At 43.4% G+C, this 20,497-nt stretch overlaps 1 non-coding gene across 1 annotated transcript; it reads left to right on the top strand.

The window, feature by feature from the left end:
• Positions 1-7,952: 7,952 nt before the first annotated feature.
• TRNAS-CGA (transfer RNA serine (anticodon CGA)) lies at positions 7,953-8,034 on the top strand. Its single transcript has one exon. It is a non-coding gene; the product is annotated as a tRNA-Ser (tRNA).
• The last annotated feature ends 12,463 nt before the right edge of the window (positions 8,035-20,497 follow it).

Here is a 20,497-nt window from a genome sequence, read left to right as displayed (position 1 = left end):
GGTCAGCGGGGTCCTCTCTCTCCTGTAGAGTGTAAGCTCTTATGGTCAGTGAGGTCCTCTCTCTCCTGTAGAGTGTAAGCTCTTATGATCAGTGGGGTATTCTCTCTCCTGTAGAGTGTAAGCTCTTATGTTCAGTGGGGTCCTCTCTCTCCTGTAGAGTGTAAGCTCTTATGGTCAGCGGGGTCCTCTCTCTCCTGTAGAGTGTAAGCTCTTATGGTCAGTGGAGTCCTCTCTCTCCTGTAGAGTGTAAGCTCTTATGGTCAGCGGGGTCCTCTCTCTCCTGTAGAGTGTAAGCTCTTATGGTCAGTGGGGTCCTCTCTCTCCTGTAGAGTGTAAGCTCTTATGGTCAGTGGGGTCCTCTCTCTCCTGTAGAGTGTAAGCTCTTATGGTCAGCGGGGTCCTCTCTCTCCTGTAGAGTGTAAGCTCTTATGGTCAGTGGTGTCCTCTCTCTCCTGTACAGTGTAAGCTCTTATGGTCAGCGGGGTCCTCTCTCTCCTGTAGAGTGTAAGCTCTTATGGTCAGTGGGGTCCTCTCTCTCCTGTAGAGTGTAAGCTCTTATGGTCAGTGGGGTCCTCTCTCTCCTGTACAGTGTAAGCTCTTATGGCCAGCGGGGTCCTCTCTCTCCTGTAGAGTGTAAGCTCTTATGGCCAGTGGGGTCCTCTCTCCCTCTCCTGTACAGTGTAAGGTCTTATGATCAGTGGGATCCTCTCTCTCCTGTAGATTGTAAGCTCTTATGGTCAGCCGGGTCATCTCTCTCTCTCCTGTAGAGTTTAAGCTCTTATGGTCAGTGAGGTCCTCTCTCTCCTGTACAGTGTAAGCTCTTATGGTCAGTGGGGTCCTCTCTCTCCTGTAGAGTGTAAGCTCTTATGGTCAGCGGGGTCCTCTCTCTCCTGTACAGTGTAAGCTCTTATGGCCAGTGGGGTCCTCTTTCTCTCTCCTGTAGAGGGTAAGCTCTTATGGTCAGTGGGGTCCTCTCTCTCCTGTACAGTGTAAGCTCTTATGGTCAGCATAGTCCTCTTACCACAAGTATTTAGCGAGCAATTACAAGCTTTCCAGTATTGAAACCCATGTAAATTCTCGTTTTTGTTGTGTTGTGTATATATTAGCAAATTCTAAAAACAAAGTTGTAAAAAAAGGTTTAGTTCAGTTTTATTTAAAAAAAAACAAACAATTCTTTCTCTAAAAATACATAAAATAATTATTTTTTTTAAAAAAAGTTGTTTATCATTCAAAAAATAAAAAAAAATATATTGTGACCAGTGGAAAGATAATGGAAAAGAGCAAAGATGTTTAAAAAAGTTTTTTGTTGTGCTGGCCAACAGTATGAAGGTTACTTATGTTATTACTACATAGTTACGAGGGGAAAAAAAACAAAAACCCACTATATAAAAATTGAGAAATTAATTTTTTATTTATTTCAAAAACATTAACAAAAGCTTATTAATAATTTCAATTTTCTCCAAAAATGGTGCCCTTGAAAACTGGAACTTGTCCAGTGAAAAACTAGCCTTCATACAAAGTAAAAATAATTTTTATTTTTTGGTAAAAAAGTTTACTTCCCAGATCATTTAGGAGTTACCCAACTCTTGAATCACGAACTTTAGGCTTTTTCTGTCATTTTATTTGTCTGATCCCATTTTCAGCATGAAAGCTAAAGCAGCAGATAGAATCTTTGTCTTAATACATCCAACAGTGACACCTGCAGGCCATTAGGAGAAGGGCTAGTATTTGGTAAAACAGAGAAAAGGGTGGATTGTTATTAGAGATGAGCGAGCTGAGCACTAAAACGTTCAGATGCTCGTTACTCCAATTGAGTAACAAGTATAATGTGAGTCAATGGCAAGCCAATTTTTCCGGCAGACTCTACAAATACGTCTGGGGGCAGTGAAAATGTTGAAATGGATGGAAAAAGTGCTGAATGAAAGGAGAAAGACATGGGGAAGACCCCTTGAAGCATCTCTGACCCCCAGATAGCTGCTGAGTACAATAGTGTCACGCTTTTACTGTACTTTGAGGACTGACCATAAAATATTTCAAATTGATGAGAAATTGCATTTTAAAGGAAAAAATGTTAAGAAACATTCCATCCTGTATAATGATTTGTATATAAGGCAACATTTCAAAAGGATTAAAAAAAATAATCATAATTTAAGTAATCCCAAACTGAATTTTTTATATAAAGAAAATTGGTAATTTCATTGTAATTTGTGAAGGAAGAAAGAACTGCCAAAAATGTGTTGTAAGGGGGACTCGGATACACCCTGTATTAGACATAAATGTGTGCAAATCCTGCTCAAAATTACAAGCAGGGTAATCCATACATCCAATACATACACCAACTGGATTGCCTCTTAAAAATTTAAGAAAGTGTAGTTGTGGCACTTCTACACATAAAGAAAAAAATTATAAGGACGTATACAGTAATCCTCTTCAGGTGTTAGCTTCTTCTTCTATGGCTTTGGGTAGTGCTAGATCCCCAGCATGTAAAAATGGGCAACAGCCCCCTGTGTCACCTGCACCATCGCCTGCTCTCACATAGGAGGTGGGAAACCCCAAGAATAGTCTGATCTCTCTGTGGTTGTAGCCCTGTCTTGAGCCACCTCGAGGAGCCTCTCCCAGGCCCGTTAAATTCTCAAGAAGGATTCATCCTGCTCCCTGCCTTCTTGGATCACATCCTCTGCATACCATCAATGTTGCCCCTCCATTTTGAGCACGGTGGCGCAGTGGATAGCACAGCAGCCTTGCAGCGCTGGAGTCCTGGGCTCAAGCCCCACTAAGGACAACATCTGCAAAGAGTTTGTATGTTCTCTCCGTGTTTGCGTGGGTTTCCTCCGGGTACTCCGGTTTCCTCCCACATTCCAAAGACATACTGATAGGGAATTTAGATTGTGAGCCCCAACGGGGACAGCGACGATAATGTGTGCAATCTGTAAAGCGCTGCGGAATATGTTAGCGCTATATAAAAATAAAGATTATTATTATTATTATTAATGTGACCCTGATTCCAGCCATCAGCTCTTGCAGCCTTTAAGGTAAGTGTTCAATCACTACTATTTGCTAGTTGATGTTATGATGGGTCCCAAAGAGGACTGGCGTCAGCACTTGGTGCACCCAGGCAAGTGCCGGGGCCCTAGCGAGATGGGGGGCCCATTTTGACAAGTGTGACCAACTTTTTCTATTGATGCTGCCTATGCAGCATCAAGAGTAAAAAGATATAATGTTAAAAATAATAGTAAAAAAAAAATCGTGCTATACTCACCTACCGGTGGCCCCCGCAGCCTTCTCGATGCTCGCGATGCTGCTGGCAGCTAGCATTCCCAGTAATGTTTTGTGAAATGACCCGATGACGCACAGGTAATCACAGGTCATTGTCTCGCAAGGCATTACTGGGAACGCTAGCTGCCGTGAGCATCGCTAAGGCCTGGGCTAGATCCGGGGGCCGCCAGAAGGTGAGTATATAGCTATTTTTTATTTTAATTATTTTTTAAAAGGGTTATGGTGCCCACACTGCTATATACTATGTGGCTGTGTTATATGCTACGTGGGCTGTGCTATTTACTAGGTGGGCTCAGCTGTGCTATGTACTATGTGCCCGTGGGCTGTGCTATATGCTGCATGGGCTGTGCTATATGCTACATGGCTGTGCTATATACTACGTGGGCTGTGTTATATAATAAGTGGTTGTGCTATATACTACATGGCTTTGCTATATACTACGTGGGCTGTGCTATATGCTATGTGGGCTGTGTTATATACTACGTGAGGTGTGCTATATGCTACATGGCTGTTCTTTATACTACATGGCTGTGCTATATACTAGTGGGCTATGTTATATACTACACCTAAAAGCGATAGACCCAACATATGATCACAAAGTGATCCCTTCAACTATCAATATGTAACCCATTGAGAACAATGAAGGTACAAATATGTTAAAATAGTATAAATTTATTGAAATAGTGCATATCAACAATCACATATATATATATATATACCAAATAACATAGATAATGTACAGAACAATTACATAACAATACCCTAAAAATAGGAGGAGAATAAAGTCGGCTGTGTATCAGAGAAAAAACCGATGGGGCCAAAAAAACCAACCCAGGCTCACACCACCACTGCTGAAGATAGAGCAAATGGAAACCAAGAGATAATTGTGCCCACAAAAAAGTATACACCATTGCCTACATATACGTTAAACCACTAGTACAAGTCAGTATGTCAACAATGACTCAATCTAGCATGTGAATCATGGGGTCCCTAGTACCAGCGGCACTATCTAGTGATGGCTATAAATTACTGTCAAAATATAAGCAAAGCCAGGCAATGGCTCAGTGGTCCCTAAAAAGTACTCGCCCTAAAGCATAGCAGAGCTAAATAAATGGTAGCACAACGGTATAGTACCTTCCGAATAGTCACCCAATACAAGCGCTAAAGTTCACCATAAAGGCTCATACGATACCTGCAGTCATGGTGTGACCCTGGATGGTGGTCCCGTAGCGCACCTCCTCCTTGGTTGGGCAAGGAGCAAGCTTGCACCCTGCAACTAGCTTTGTCTGATGTGAATTTTTCCAACATATTTTCCACATGGGCCTTCTGGAATAACACCATTTTAGAAGACCTCTCCACCTCAGGAAGGAGAAGCAAAGTTATCCTTGTAGTGTGCATCTAGCAGGGTGAACAACCAGTACTCTTTTTTGGCCAAGATAAATATAATGCGAGTGTCACAAAAAAGGTAGCGGTATACAAAGGTAGCCATATGTGCAAAGTTCTCTACAGCAAACATTTCCCTGTCTCCACCATGATGATGACTCTCCATCTCCTCCTCTTCCTCTTCATTCCCATCCTCAGCCCATCCATGTAGGACAGACGGGGCAAAGGTTTTGTGGCTTCCAGCCTCTGTTCAGCTAGCCACCAGCTCCTGTTCCTCCTCCTCAGCACCCATCTCTTTTGATTGTTACCCAATCCACGCTGAGCAGATGAGATGAGGCTGGGCTGGCTACAATCTTTCTGTATTGTGTCTTCTTCCATCCCAACTTGGTCAATTGCAAAGCTTCATGTTTAATTGTGAGCAACATCTATTTACATAGGCACAGAAGCGAGATTGTTGCACTGATTATGGTGTCATTGCCACTTACCATATTTGTGGAGTCCTCAAAGTCTTGGGGAACCACACAAATGTCAAACATCCATGCCCAGTCTTCAGTTGTTACGTGCGGAGGCTGACAAGAATACCGACTGGTGTGTTGGAGCTGATACTCAACAACTGGCCTCTGCTACTCACAAAGCTTTGCGAGCATATGCAGTGTAGAGTTTCAGCATGTGGGCAGGTTACTCACCAGTTGGTGAGATGACACTTGGATGTGCTTTAGTATTGCTAGAGTGTCAGCAGCTGTGCCAACTTGCAGGAAATGGGCATTGAGGAGACGTACCTTGACCAAAACCTCTGGCAAATCTTGGCATGTTTTCAGAGCCTGCTGTACTACCAAGTTGAGCACAGGTGCCAAACAGGGTACTTGTGTGAGCTTGCCAAGCCTCACAGCTGCCTCCATGTTATGCCCATTATCACACAAGACCATGTCTAGTTGGTGGTTCAGTGGCAAAAGCCACAAATCTGTCTGATCTGTTATTCCTTCAATAACTCTGCCGCAGTATGCGGTTTGTCTCCTAGGCAAATTAGCTTCAGCAGAGCCTGTTGCTGCTTCACTGAGTCAGTACTGCAGAGCTTCCAGCTTCTGGCTGATGTGAATGACTGAGATAACATCTGAGATGGAGGAAGAGGAGAAGCAAGAGAGGGTGCAGAAATTGATGTATCATATGGACAAAATCCTGATAGAAATAGGGCCAGCGTCCGGGGCACATGTGCCGTGCCAGGGTGAGACTTGGCCCCGGCCTCCACGATGTTCACCTAGTGTGCCATCAGGGAAATGTAGTGTCCCTGCTCACAAGCGCTTGTCCACGTGTCAGTCATTAAGTGGACAATCCCAGCTATAGCATTGGTAAGGGTACGGGTGATGTTCTTGGATAAGTGCTCGTAAAAGGAGGGGACGCCATACTGGGAGAAAAAGTGGAAGCTGGGTACCGAGTGCTGAGGGATGGCTGCCTCCATGAGTTGACAGAAAATCCTCCATGTCAACAAGTCTAAATGGCAACATTTCCACGGAAAGCAGCCTGGAAATGTGCATGTTTAGCCTTTGTGCCTGTGGGTGGGTGGCTCTAAGGGGACCATAATGGGGTATCATAGAAGGTGAAAACATTAAGTGGCTTCAGTAGGGGCAAAATTACTGTGGAAATGCTCCAATATATACCCCTCTCCATGTCCTAAACAGTTGGGAGGTTTGTCCTTCTGTGACTGCACCTATGTGCCGTAACAGGACTCTGGGACCCCATGACCTCTATGTATACCACATTTAGGGGCATTATTACAATAAAGGTCATTATTATAATGGTCACACTAGGGGCACATCACTATAAGCAGGCACACGGGGGGGGGGGCATTATCATAAGGAGGCACACTGGGAAATCATTATCATTATAGGGAGAGCACAGGAGGCAGCATTGTTATTATGAAAAAAATATTATTAATGATCTCCTTGTAATAATATGTGGATACTATTACTATATAGGGCACATAGGGGCATTATTACTGTCTAGGACACTCGTAATGGTATATGAGTTGTGTAGAGGTTGTGGAATGCGAAGAGGGGGTTAAAAAACTGAGCGGAAGATGTATCTGTGTTATATTTTGCAGGGACGAGATATAGATGGAAGAAGTAGTCTTGATGGTCTGGGCCAAATAGAAAAGAAAAAGGTAAATGAATGACAACAATGAGTGAGAATATCACTGGTGAGAACCTGCCCAGTCCACACATATAAGGTCTGCAGGGCACTGGTGCAGAACTGATATTACCATTATGTGGTCAATGATGTCAGTTCTTGTGCAGTGGTTGTAAGTAATGATCAATAGTAATCAGTCGAATTATTGGAAATTTTGGTAGTAAATCTTGATTTCCACCAGGCAAGGTAATAATAGTGATAAAGACTCCTACCCGAGACTGTGGGTCGGGGGCAGCATAGGCCTGTGTGCTTTCAAATGTAATTTCAGGGGACACTTAAGCTCTGGCTCTCCTGGGAACACCCCTACTTTTGGAGCTAGTTTAACATTCACCACACCCCTTTTCAGCACAATAGTCCTGTGAAAACCGGGACTGTTGTCAACTATGCTGCCGACTCGTCAAGTGACATGAACTGTCAGAACATTTTCAATTTTTTTTACCCTACAGAAAATCACACAAAATGTCTTGGCCTTTTCCCGCCAGTTTGAATAAGCTCCAATTAAATGGGAGGAGCCAACCGGGTGTAGACCATGCCCACCCATCAAATTTATCAAATTTTGTAAGCCAGAAATGTTTTCTGGCCCCGCGCACGGAAGCGCTCACCACTCAGAAGATGTGGCAAATGTATTAATTGATGTGCGCTTATAGAGTGTGCACTACTTCAGTCTTGATTCGACCCCTATAGTAAGTACTAGAATACCCAGTACTAGGGATACTACATTTTTTGGGGACAGCATACTGGCACTATTAAGGAATATAATTAAATTATTGAATTGATTTGAAACAAATCGAATTCGGCTTGAAATATGCAAATTCAGATTTGCCGAAATCTAAATTTTCTCAATTTGTTTCGGCCAAACCAAGTAAAAATGTAAACAATTTACCATTTTGCTGAATTAAAAAGGGGTTTAAAAAAAAATGTTGTCACCATGTAGTGGTGGTAATAACCAACAGCAAAACATTCACAGTCAATTAAAAAAAACAAAAAATAAAAAAGCATCGAAACTTATCTATGGCTAAAAAAGCCAGTTCTACTGGTCGACTAGGTCTCTCCAAAGTCCAGCGGTGACCAGTCATGGTTGAGTGCGTGGTGAAGCATGGACATACAAAGCTGTGATGGCCGAGTGGTTAAGGCGTTGGACTCGAAATCCAATGGGGTTTCCCCGCACAGGTTCAAATCCTGTTCACAGCGTGGATTTTGTAGAATTTTTTTTAAAAGTTTTCTAACGAAATAAACATAGATAATTAATAAAGGGAACTTAATTAAAAGAGGTTTACGAAATTAGTTAAAGTAAATTGCGATGAAATACAAATACCAAACGTGACAAGTGGGGAGGATAAATAATAAAACACAGAAATTAAAAAAAAAAAATTTTTGGCATTTGTTTATAGCGTTCATCATGCGGGATAACAAAGTGTTTTAACTCCTTCTGGATATCCACTATAAATGTATAACAGATATTGGTGTATGGAAGGCGCTCAGGAGCTGAGACCACACCATACAAGGTAGGTGCCAGCTGTGCTCTACAGCCAGAACCTGCCTCTGACAGCAGCAACTAGAGCTGGCTCCGTTCGCTGCAGTTTTACTACGCAAATGCTGTGGTTAATCTCTGACAGCGACATTTAAGTGTTGCAATCTGAGGAGGGGGTATATGGATCGCCATGAAAAGTGAGGATCTACTGAAGACCCCCATGGTTGCTATCTTTGTATTTGTGTGAAGCTTAGCTGGGCTTTCATAGGAGATTTTTAACTTTGAGGAATTATTGCAGTGTATAGTATAAACCTTCGATGAAAGAAAAGTTTAAGAAAGGACTAAAAAATAGCAGAAAAGCTTAAATTATAAATGCAAAAATAAAGAAGTTTAACCCCTTAACCCCCAAGGGTGGTTTGCACGTTAATGACCGGGCCAATTTTTACAATTCTGACACTGTCCCTTTATGAGGTTACAACTCTGGAACGCTTCAACGGATCCCACTGATTCTGACTTTATTTTCTTGTGACATATTGTACTTCATGATAATGGTAAAATTTCTTTGATGTGACTTGCGTTTATTTGTGAAAAAAACAGAAATTTGGCAAAAATTTTGAAAATTTTGCCACTTTCCAACTTTGAATTTTCATGCCCTTAAATCACAGAGATATGTCACACAAAATGCTTAATAAATAACATTTCCCACATGTCTACTTTACATCAGCTGTTATGACCCCAATGGCAGAGGGTCTCAGGAATAATGCTAAGTCAGTAAATACAGAAAACCAGCTCATAGGGCAGTGGTAACTGGGCTGACCATATAACTAATCCTAGCACCACAAATACCAGCAGCCGGGGAACGTTCCTACGATGATCCTAGATGTCTCGCGCCAGCCGGAGAGCTAACTACCCCTAGAAGGGAAAAGAAAGACCTTTCTTGCCTCCAGAGGAAATACCCCAAAAAGTTGGATAGAAGCCCCCCACAAATAATAACGGTGAGGTAAGAGGAAAAGACAAACATAAGAATGAGCTAGGAATTTAGCAAAGAGAGGCCCACTAGCTAATAGCAGAATATAGGAAGATAACTTATATGGTCAGCAAAAAATCCTAAAAAATATCCACACTGGAAATTCAAGAACCCCCGAACCGTCTAACGGCCCGGGGGGAGAACACCAGCCCCCTAGAGCTTCCAGCAAGGTCAGGAATCACATTTAGTACAAGCTGGACAAAAATGATAGCAAACAAATAACCCAAAAAACAAAGAAGCAAGACTTAGCTTAATTTTGCACGAACCAGGACCAGCAAACAGGAGCAAACAGAATGTGTCTGATAACACCGATGCCAGGCACTGGACTAAGGTTCCAGGAGGTTTATATAGCAACACCCCTGAAGTAACGACCCAGCTGGGTGCAAACAGAGGGAAGGAAATCCCAGAGTCATATCACTAGTAACCACTAGAGGGAGCGAAAAAAGTCTAATTCACAACAATCAGCACAATTTTGGAACAACATTTTTTTTATGTTAGGAAGTTATAAGGGTTAAAAGTTGACCAGCGATTTCTCATTTTTCCAATAACATTTACAAAACCATTTTTTTTAGGGACCACCTAACATTTGAAGTCACTTTGAGGGGTCTATTTGATATAAAATTCCCAAAAGTGACACCATTCTAAAAACTGCACCCCTCAAGATGCTCAAAACCACATTCAAGAAGTTTATTAACCCTTCAGTTGTTTCACAGGAGTTTTTGGAATGTGGAAAAAATTGAGATACTGATTTGGATAAAGGGTTGATTGTGACTTGTAGGATCGCTACTTCCATCAGGTGGCGCTATAGAGTTCAAGTCCTCTTTTTCTTTGAAGAGGCAATTTGCATATGAAAAAAAATGAACATTTAACTTTTTTTCACAAAAATTTACTTCAGATACAATTTTTTTTATTTTGACAAGGGTAACAGGAAAAAAACAGACCCCAAAATATGCTGTGTAAGTTCTCCTGAGTACGCCGATACCCCATATGTGGGGGTAAACCACTGTTTGGGCGCATGGCAGAGCTAGGAAGCGAAGGAGCATCGTTTGACTTTTTCAATGCAAAATTTGCTGGAAGATTTGGTGGACGCCATGTCAAGTTTAGTGATGTGCCTAAACCATGAAACCATGAAAATCCCCCACAAGTGACACCATTTTGGAAACTAGACCCCTCAGGGAACTGATCTAGATGTGTGGTGAGCACATTGAACCGTCAGGTTCTTCATAGAAGTTTATAACATTGAGCTATGAAAACAGAAAGAATCACATTTTCCCCACAAATATGTTTTAGCCCCAAATGATGCACTTTCATAAGGGTAACAGGATAAATTGCCCCATACAAAGGGAAGAGGCACCATATTGGAGTTCAGATTTTGTTGGAATGGTTGAGGGTGCCATGTCACATTGGCAGAGCCCCTGAGTTGCCAGAACTACAGAAACCCCCTAAATGAACTCATTTTACAAACTGCACTCCCCAATGAATTCATCTATGGGTGCAGTGATCATGTTGACACCACATGAAGAAAGAATAAATTAAATTTTTTAGCATTAAATGTTGTTTTAGTCCTAAATTTTAATTTTTCTAAGGGCTAATAGGACATTTTTTACAACAATCCGAGGTCCATTTTTTCCAGAGTGTCAAAACACTACATGTAATCGGGAAATATTTTTCAGGCACAGTGCAAAGCTCCGAAGGCAAGAAGCCATGACCCACTGGAAGAGCCCCTGAAGAGCCAGAACAGCAGAACCCCCATAAGTGACCCCATTTTATATACTACACCTCTCAATTAATTCATCTAGGGGTGCAGTGATCGTATTGACACCACGGGTGTGTCACAGGATTTTCTACCATTGGGTAGTAAAGAAAAAATAACTGCATTTTTAATACCAAATTTTGTTTTAGCCCCAGATTTTAGTTTCACACAAGAAGTGAGTAAAAATGGCACCAAATTTTGTCCAACAATTTCTCCTGAACTTGGCAATACCCCATATGTGGCTGTACAATACTACTTAGCTATACGGGGAGACTCGGGAGGGACGCAGCGCTATTTGCCCCCTGAGCATAGATATTCCTAGAACAGTTTGCGGACTCCATGTACAGAGCCCCAGTTGCTAGACAAGCAGAATCCCCCCTCAAGTTTCCCCATCTTGGAAATTATGCCTCTTAGGAAATTTATCTACAGGTGCAGTGATAATTTTGACTCCATGGGTAATTTCCAGAAACAAGAAACAAGCAGCAATGAATGTTGTCGAGTAAAAATTGCAAACTGCATTGTAGTGACCAGTACATTGCAGTCACCAGCACGTTAAGCCCAATCCATGCTTCTGGAGACACATACCGTATTTTTCGGACTATAGGACGCACCGGACTATAAGGCGCACCCAGGTTTTAGAGGTGGAAAATAGGGAAAAAAATATTTGAAGCAAAAAAAATGTGGTAAAATATTTGATAACATAAATAACATACTATTATATGTGGTGTTATTATATATAATAGTATGTTATTATGTTGGAAGCTGCGGGACCAGTGTGGTGTCTGTGAAGTACGATATGAAGACGCTGGAGGGTGAGTATAAGGGCTCATTTCCACATGCGAGGCACACGTCCGTATCTCGCATGTGGAAACCAAGCTCTGGCGCCGGCACTTTGGAGCGGAGCTGTGCAGCTCCATGTGTTCCTATGCGGCAGCACGCTCCACTCTGGAGTGCCGGCTCCACAGCTTGGTTTCCACATGCGAGATACGGACGTGTGCCTCGCATGTGGAAATGAGCCCTAAGAATGGGTGCACAGGGCTTATAGTGAAAGCACCACTCCAGCACTGCAAAATAACACTGGAGTGCTGCTTTAAAATCCCATGGGAGAACTATAACCCAGCATGTCCTGCAGATCCTATGACATGCTGGGAGTTATAGTTCACCAAAGGAGTGGCAGAGTGCTTTATTGTGTTTTGTAAAGACTGACCTCTTAATTGTGGCAGCCAGCCTGTGGTGAGGTAAAAGCTGGAGCATCCCATGGCTGCACACACAGAGCCCTCCCTGTTGTTGTTGCCTTTCCACAGCGCAGGACATAAAAGGAAGCTGCAGATTCTAGGTGATAGTCTGAAGGACCTGTGATGATGTCAGAAGAGGGAGGGCTCTGAGCTGCCATGTGATGCTCCAGCCCGCCCACTTCTGACATCACACAGGTCCTCCCTGTGCACCACAGACAGCTCAGTGTCCAGCACAGGCAGGTATGCAGCTATCTCCTGGCCCCTGCTGCTGCTGCCTCCTCCCCTGGACACACAGATTCTCCCCGGAATCAGTGCTGGGGAAACTGTGTGTCGCTGCTTAAGTGCAGTATTCATTTGCTGCTCCCCGCTCACCGCTCAGCTGATCGGTGGGCGGAGAGCCGCTAATAAATATTCACTGCACTTAATCAGCGGGCCATGTGGTTTCCACAGCAGCTGATTCCGGGCAGCGGGGACATCCTGAAGTGGGATAACAGTGCGATCCCACTCCCTGCTGCCCCCCTCCCCACATGCTATATCTGTACTATAAGACGCACCCACACTTTCCTCCCAAATTTGGAGGAAAAAAAGTGCGTCTTATAGTCGGAAAAATACGGTACTTGTAAGTTAGGTGGGCGCTCATCGCTTCAGAAATTCCAAACATGTGGATGCTATATGTTGTCTGGTACACTGTGGGTCTCAGAAGGGAGGGGGCATTTGGATTTGGGAGTTCAAAATTTGCGGCCTTTTTTTGGCAGGTGGGGAGCCATTTCACTTTTCAGAGCCTTTGTAATACCAGTAACATGGAAGCCCCCTATATTTCCATTGACAGATGATGGACCTGAGTGGGAACTTTTTTTTGTGGACTGAGTTGAAGCTTTTATTGGGAACATTTTACATAATGTTTGGGATCACATTTATCCTGCGCTCTACGCTGAGCAATTACTTTGGGGTTTCCATCTAAATCTCTGAGTGATGTGATTCAGATGAAATCCCTGAGGGATCCACTCACTATAATGAGGCAGCAGAGTTACTGAGGCTCCGTCTGGCCTCTGTTCAGCGGTGTCTTTTTTAGAAGTGCACAAACCTGTGGCCGACGGCACTTTTATGTAATCCTAAAAAGAAGGACACCGCCAGATCACAGGTCCAATGGCATCCACAGTGCCTCCAACTGCCTCATTATAGGGAATCTTCTGCCAGAGGTTCCATCTGAATCACGTATTTCAGAGATTTACACAGATACTCCGGTGCAAGCGCTCAGAGCAGAGCACAGGATAAATGTGCGCTGAACCTTACTGCAATCTTTGGAAGGCAGAATGATAAAATCAACAAAAGTTGAAGAATTGGTTTTACCATATATACTCATGTATAAGCTGAGATTTTCAGCACTTTTTTTGTGCTGAAAATGCCCCCCTCTGCTTATACACGAGTCATTGAACAGAAAGCCGTTGGGGAAGGGGGAGCGGTGGAACAGCGGCAGGAGCCGGCAGCTGAGGCACAGTGCCAGCTGCAGCCGCTGGCTAACAGAAGACGTTATTCTCACCCTCTGTCGCTGCATCTCCATCCCTGCATCTCTGTTGTCCCAGCGCCGGAAGCTCTCCTTTCCTCCGCTGAGTGGTCACGTGGTACTGCTCACTAAGGTAATGAATATGCACGCTTCTCCACTCCCATAGGCGTGGAGCACATATTCATTACCACATTGGAACAACAGAGATGCAGCGACAGCACGAGGAGAGTGAGTAGGATGGGGGTGGGTGAGCCATGCATACAATGATAAGATGGGTGAGACACACATAGAAGGACAGGACGGGGCAGCCACATACCAGGACAGGATGGGGCAGCCACTTACCAGGACAAGACAGGGGGAGACACATACCAGGACAGGATGGGGAGCCACATACCAGGACAGGACTGGGGGGGCCACATAGCAGGACAGGACAGGAAAGGGCAGCCACTTACCAGGACAAGACAGGGGGAGCCACATACCAGGACAGGACGGGGAGCCACATAGCAGGACAGGACAGGGGGAGCCACATACCAGGACAAGACGGGGGAGCCACATACCAGGACAGGACAGGGGGGGCCACATAGCAGGACAGGACAGGATGGGGCAGCCGTATACCAGGACAGGACGGGGCAGCAACTTGCCAGGACAAGACAAGGGGAGCCACATATACCAGGACAGGACAGGGGGAGCCACACATAGGACAGGACGGGGAGCCACATACCAGGACTGGACGGGGCAGCCACTTACCAGGACAGGACAGGGGGAGCCACAAATAGGACAGGACAGGGCAGCAACTTACCAGGACAAGACAGGGGGAGCCACATACCAGGACAGGAGAGGGGGAGCCACATATAGGACAGGACGGGGCAGCCACTTGCCAGGACAGGACAGGGGAACCACATACTAGGACAGGACGGGGCAGCAACTTACCAGGACAAGACTGGAGGAGCCACATATACCAGGTCAGGACAGGGGGAGCCACACATAGGACAGGATGGGGAGCCACGTACCAGGACTGGACGGGGCAGCAACTTACCAGGACAAGACAGGGGGAGCCACATACCAGGACAGGACGGGGCAGCAACTTACCAGGACAAGACAGGAGGAGCCACATATACCAGGACAGGACAGGGGAGCAACACATAGGACAGGACGGGGAGCCACATAGCAGGACCAGGATGGGGGAGCCACATAGCAGGACCAGGATGGGGGAGCCACACAGTAGGACAGGACAGGGGAGCCACATATACCAGGACTAAATGGGGGAGCCACATACCAGGACAGGATAGAGGAAGCATAGCAGGACAGGGATGAGGGGACGATGCATACCCGGCTTTTACTCGAATCAATAAGCTTACCCAGTTTTCCGTGGCAAAATTAGGTGCTTTGGTTTATACTCGTGTTGGCTTATACTCGAGTATATATGGTATTTATTTTTTACTCCGTTCCTCGTGTGGTATAAGTGATTAGGTGACTTTATTCTTCGGGTCGGTGCGATTACAGCGATACCAGATTTATAGCGGGTTTTTATTTTTGGCTGCTGTCACACCCTAAAAGACGCTTTTTATTACCAAAAATAGTTTTTGCATCACCACATTTTGAGAGCTATAACTTTTTTATTTTTTGGCCCACATGTGAGGGCTTGTTTTTTGCGGGACGAGCTGACATTTTTATTGATACCATTTTCGGGCACATGACAGTTTTTGTTCGTATTCTGTTCCGATTTTTGGGAGGCAGAATGAAAATAATCAGCAATTCAGGGGGGATTTACGCCGTTCTCTGTGTGGTAAGTTTTTTTCTTTGGGTCAGTACAATTACAGCGATATCTCATTCGTTTTGGCACTTTCACACAATGAAAACTACAAGTATTTTCTAGAAAGAAATAATAATTTTTGCTTTGCTTTATTCTGAGGACTATAACTTTTTTATTTTTTGCTGATAGAGTTGTATGGCGGCTCGTTTTTTGCGGGACAAGATGATGCTTTCAGCGGTACCATGGTTATTTACATCTGTCTGTTTAATTGCGTATTATTCCACTCTTTGTTCGGCGGTTAGATGATAAAGCATTGTTTTTTGCCTTGATTTTTATTTATTATTTTTATGTTGCCCACTAAAGGGGTTAACTAGTGGGACAGTTTTATAGGTCGTGTTGATGCGGACGCGGTGATACCAAATAAGTGTACTTTCATTGTTTATATTTTTTTTCCTACAAATATTTATTTATGGATACAATATATTTAGATTTTTTTATTATTATTTTTTCATTATTTTTTAAAATATTTTTACAATTATTAAAAAAAACTTTTTTTTAATTTTTACTTAGTCCCAATATGGGACTATCAGTTTTTGCAGGCTGATCACTTCTATAGCATGGAGATGAAGGAGCATCCCTGTGATATGCAAACTGTCCGCTCTGCACTGACCGAGAAAGTTGCTGATCATGCACTGCGCATGATCAGCAACTTTCTTAGAGCTGGGGATTTGGATGTCGTCATGACAACATTGGGTCACCGTGGCAACGATCGGGACCGCTGTGGAGTCTCCGATCCAAGGGCAGAGGAGCTGTCATGCCTCTTCGATTGCAGAATTTAGGGGGTTAAAGTGGTGGGAGCGGTGCGGGACCCCTCCTGGCACTTAGTGCAGGGTGTCTGCTGTCAGAATCAGCGTGTGGACGCATTATTACTGACTATGTAGGAAAGAGGTTAAAACATCAGCATATTCGGCATCGCTGTGACCACTAAAGTCAGATCAATAAATATTTACAATACATTATCCGATAAAATGGAGAAAAGAAAAAAAGATCAGAAAACCAAAATTGCAGTATTTTGGTCCCAAAATGTCTCCCAAAAAATGCAATGAAAAATAATAAAAGCCATTTATGTACAGCAAAGTACATTAGTAAAAAAGGTGGAAAATTAAAAAAGTTACGGGGCTCAAAAAATAGCGACACAGAACATCTTTTTTTTTTTTATATAATGTTCTGAATATAAGTAATCGTACTGACATGGAAAATCATGTCCCCAGGTTATTTTCTATGTAGACTGAACTGAGTAAAGATTGCGTTTTTCATCATTCATTATGCTTGGACTTTTTTCTTGTATTCCGGCACATTATATGTGTGCTGTTCAGCCATTATAGAGACATATGCGCAATATAACATGTCTTCAGTCTCTAGTGTCATGATGGCGTTTGTGTTCCTTTACTGCCATCTACTGGCTATTGTTATAAGGTGTTTTCAGGTAATTGCAGCTGTATTTTCCTAGATGCCTCTCTCTTTCTGTAACTCTTCCTATCTTGTTTCCTCACATCCTGTTTTTTGTGGTCAGTACCATCTTGTGCAGCAAGGCTGGAGAGAGGATTTTCACTCCCATCTGGACTACTGCAGCTCTCTTCTGAGCGGTCTCTATCTAACCAAACTCTCTGCTCTCCGATCCATCCTGAATGCAGCACTCGGGGTTGTATTTCTCTCAGGAAGCCCTCCGCAGTTCCCTACTGCCCTATATCTAATCCCTCATTTCTGTCCATCACCCTTCCTGTGCCATCAGTTCTGACATCCTCCATAATCCAAACCTTGCGCTCCAAGACTTCTCCCGTGCTGCGCCAGTTTTCTGGAATGCACTACTCCAAAAGATTAATATCTAGACCCCATGTTTTTACATGTGCTTTAAAAACACATCTGTTTAGACAAGCCAATCACCTCACCTCACTAACCTAACTCCCCCCTGTTCCCTCCTAAGTGTTAATCATAATCTGCTCCTTCCAATTCATCAGTCTCCACATCCTCCATGCATCCAATAGCACACAACTGTACCGAGACAGATCCTGGCCGGAGACCGAATCAGGAATAGGAAAACCCTTATTTATTATAATGATGTCCGGACTATACACAACAAGCACGTTCTACTTAATGTGTCCCCCTATTTCCTTACATATTGCAAGCTTGCGAGCAGCAGGACCCTCGCTTCTCCTGAAACTGTTGAAATGCCTGTACATGTCGCTACTTAATTGTAAAGTGCTGAAGAATATGTTGGTGCTATGTAGATCAAAATTATTATTATTACAAGTAGTGTGTCAAAAAAATAATTCTACTCTGCAGACATCTCTTTGCCATTTGTACGCCAAACAAAGAATTTTACTGTACCACTTTGTCTACTTTTGTGTGACTACAAAATGAATATACTCTGCAGCCATCTCTGTGTGAGTAGTGTGCTGAAGAGCCACTTCCAAAAATGATGAGACCATCCATGGTGTAGCTGTTGCTGGTGGTGTAGTTGCTACAGGGAGAGGATGTGGTTTTTCTGTGCCTGTTATGTGCCCAATTAAACACCTTCCACTGGTGCATGCAGGTGACAGAACATTCTGCGTCATTTTGTAGGGTCGAGTACCGCTGCATGAATGATGAGTCCATCATTCAGATGTTGAAGAAGTGTTTAATTGCATGACTGAGAGTATCTCCTGTTCATTCACCTTATCTTCCACCTGATCCACTGCAGAAAGTGCACAGTTGGCATCTCAGTACCACGGTCATCCAGCTTTCACTTCACCCCCTTGCAGATTAGCCAAGCAGTCTGAGCCCCAATACATGAAGCAGTCTCTTCTTCTTTTTGGTGACTCCACTGGTTGAGGTTCCATGGCCTATCTACCTGCCCCTGCTCCAGAAGTAGAAGAGACTGAGTGCACTGATGCCCAACCACTTGTTATGTTGGAGTTTGAGTATGTGGGAGGGCTAGTGCACACAAGCAGCTGACCATCACAGCACGTGTCAGAGGATGACACAACACAGTTGCCAACTGCAGCATTTTCCTGCAAGGTAAAGACCAGCAAGGAGGGCAGGAGTGAGGAGTGGGTAGAAGATGATGCGAGGAATGATGAGGACCTAGACCCCACATGCGGAGGTCAGAGGGGCAGCAAACTGTATTTTTTTAAATTAGCTAAATGTGCAGATATTCAGGCAGCCAATCAGGGTGCAGAAACCATCCTCAATGTCCAGACACAAGGGCTTATGTCATTGACTGCCAAAGTTGATTTCCCTCTCCATGTAAAAAGTGGACATGTTGTTTTTGAGCCGTTTTGTCAGTGTAAAAGTGCAGAGAGGCCGCTCCTGGATCCTCTGTGGAATCAACCTTCCAGCATCTAAAGTCTTTGCGCTAATAGTGTGGTCCAGACACCAGGCCACATTTCAGAATCTAAATTCTTTGTGCTATAAGTGTGGAAGAGGGCCTATTATCAGAATGGAAAGCAGGGCCTCATATATCTTAACAACCAGAGGACAAAATAGATCCTAAAAATTACCTTTTGCTGCAGGAGCTGAGGTCCCTCAAACAGCATTACATGCATGGTGCCGCGATCGTGCAGCCTCACTCTGAGCACCATGGCAATCGGGTGCTGATGTCAGCTCTATTGGAGACCTGACAGCCTGCAGCAATGCCCATGATCAGTGCTGGCACCAATCACAGGTGTTTAGCCCCTCTGATGCCATTGTCAAAAGTGACAGTGACATCGAAGAGCATTGCACAGGGAGGGGGTTCCCTGTGTGCTCCCATCAGAACAATGCAATGCGATCGTATTGTTCTGAAGATCTCGAGCACGGGGTCCTTCAGAGTCCTGCAGGGGATGTGGCTTTTGAGCACCTGTTAAGAGCAGGCGCTGACAAGCCTCCTTCCCTGCCTCTCAGATGCTGATCTAATGCTCTGCAGTGTAGAAGCATTGCAGAATGTAAGATTTGCGATCTGTTACTGTACAGTGATGTCCCATCCTGGGACAATATAAAGAAGTTAAAAAAAGTTATTAAAAAGTGTAAAAATATATATAAAAAATCCCCAAATAAAGAACAAAGAAAAAAAAACAAATATGATTCCAATAAATACATTTATTTATGTAAGTGAAAAATAAACAAAACAATAAAATTGTCTCACTAGTTAACCCCTCCAGTGAACACCACAAAAAAATAAAGAATGTAGCAAAAAACAATGCTTTATCATCATATAGCCGAACAAAAAGTGCAATAAAACACGATCAAAAAGACGAATGTAAATAAAAATGGTACCACTGAAAACTTCATCCTGTCCCGCAAAAACATTCTGCCATACAGCATCATCAGCGAAAAAATAAAAAAGTTATAGTCCTCAGAATAAATCAATGCAAAAATAATTGCTTTTCTATATAATAGTTTTTATTGTGTAGAAACACCAAAACATAAAAAAAATAAATAGGGTATCACTGTAATTGTACTGCCCTGAAGAATAAAGCTGCCTTATCAATTTTACCACACATGGAATGGTATAAAACCCGCCCCCAAGAAAACATTTTCTGAATTGCTGTGTTTTGCTCATTCTACCTCACAAAAATCAGAATAGAAAGTGATCAAAAACTGTCATGTGTCTGAAAATGTTACTAGTAAAAATGTCAACTCATCCCGCAAAAAACAAGTCATGACATGACTCTGTCTGCCGAAATATTGAAAAATTGTAGCTCTCATAATATGGGGATGCAAAATCTAGGTTTTGCAATAAAGTGTGTGACAGCAGCCAAACAAAAAACCCAATATAAATCAGGTATCGCTGTAATCGCATCGACCGAAAAATAAAGTTGTCTAATCACATATACCACACAAGGAACGGCATAAAGAAGGAATAAAACCAATTCTTCACCTGCTGTTGAGATT

The sequence above is a fragment of the Ranitomeya variabilis genome, chromosome 5, assembly GCF_051348905.1.
Source record: "Ranitomeya variabilis isolate aRanVar5 chromosome 5, aRanVar5.hap1, whole genome shotgun sequence".
NCBI classification, from domain to species: domain Eukaryota; kingdom Metazoa; phylum Chordata; class Amphibia; order Anura; family Dendrobatidae; genus Ranitomeya; species Ranitomeya variabilis.
Note: the sequence above shows the minus strand (reverse complement) of the source record. Positions and strands in the feature narration are given on the sequence as shown.